The sequence below is a fragment of the Hypanus sabinus genome, chromosome 12 (assembly GCF_030144855.1).
Source record: "Hypanus sabinus isolate sHypSab1 chromosome 12, sHypSab1.hap1, whole genome shotgun sequence".
Taxonomy (NCBI): domain Eukaryota; kingdom Metazoa; phylum Chordata; class Chondrichthyes; order Myliobatiformes; family Dasyatidae; genus Hypanus; species Hypanus sabinus.
The window spans coordinates 35,534,740-35,535,993 of record NC_082717.1 but is presented as its reverse complement, the minus strand read 5'-3'; positions in this window follow the sequence as shown (position 1 = coordinate 35,535,993).

The following is a 1,254-nucleotide window of genomic DNA, read 5'->3' as shown; positions in this document are numbered from 1 at the left end:
TTCTGTGTGAAACTGCATTCTGTGGTTGAAGTAATGCCCTTCACCTCCACTGCATTCTGCTCACCCAGACAGCCACAAGTCACATGTGCAAAAGTACACCTCCCTTCTCAGCTTCCATCCCCCACTCTAGCAACCTAAAGCTGGTAACCTCAAACATCTGTAACGCATTTTACCAGTAAAACCATGTCCCAGCCTGGGTTAACTGCCACTGCATTTGTTCGGTGTGAAAACCTTGAGTGTATACAAACAGACTGAATAGGAAAGAATATTTATTCCTGACAACACCGCAAGCTTAGAGCAGTGTGGTTTCAGGGTTTCCCACAGATAAAGCATCTGGGCAGCATTAGCTATGGCACTCGGTAAACATTGGCTTGGAGATAATCCCCTGAGCACTGACCACAAAGAACATAAACCGTTTCTCCCCTTTGCACTCAATGTAATCACTACTCCAGCTAAGGGACCAAAACAAAAAAAAATGAAGCCTGGCTTTAAGGCCTGGTAAGGGCACTCCTTTAGTTAAACAACAGGTGTCTACACCACAGTTAACCAACTTGTGACTGTTATTCAACACTCATCACTCCTTACTCAACTGCACTTACCCTCGCCTCCAACTGCAGATCTGTGCAAATGCAATATAGAATCCTGTTACATTTTCAAGAGCCCCTGTGATACCCAGGCTTAGCCGTCTGACAAAGTGTGGAAATGGTGAAAGTTTGGAATACTGGAAGTCAAATTAGAGTCTAGGATCCAAATATTATGAGGTTTTTTTCTGATTGACAGTCAAATATTGGCCCGATAGGATCGTCTCAGCCCTTTTTTTCACCTACCCATCAATGTCGGTAATATTAACAGTTAAACAAGAAACAACAAAAGATAGACCAGAAAGGCAAAAGGGCGAAAAATTGTCATTTTAGTGTGGGAAAGTAGGAATGGAGAGTAAGATGGACAGACATTTAGCATTCTGACATGATATGAGAACGGTTACTAATGTTAAGCTTTGGATCAACAGCTCGTGATTTTTGGTAACTGAAGCTGAGAGCAATAAGAATTTTCAGATGTCTTCTCCTGGATCTTGTGAAAATGGTCTTTTATAAATTCTGGTCAGATGTGGCCCAATGGATGGAGACTTTTGAGTGGAGGTACTTAGGAGAAACAAAGTTGCATTGGAGCTGGGAAATAAAGATCTATTCAGAACCTTTTCTAAATTCTGGCAAACTCCAATGAGCCTCTTAAGAAGGTGTCTCAGGGTTGAAA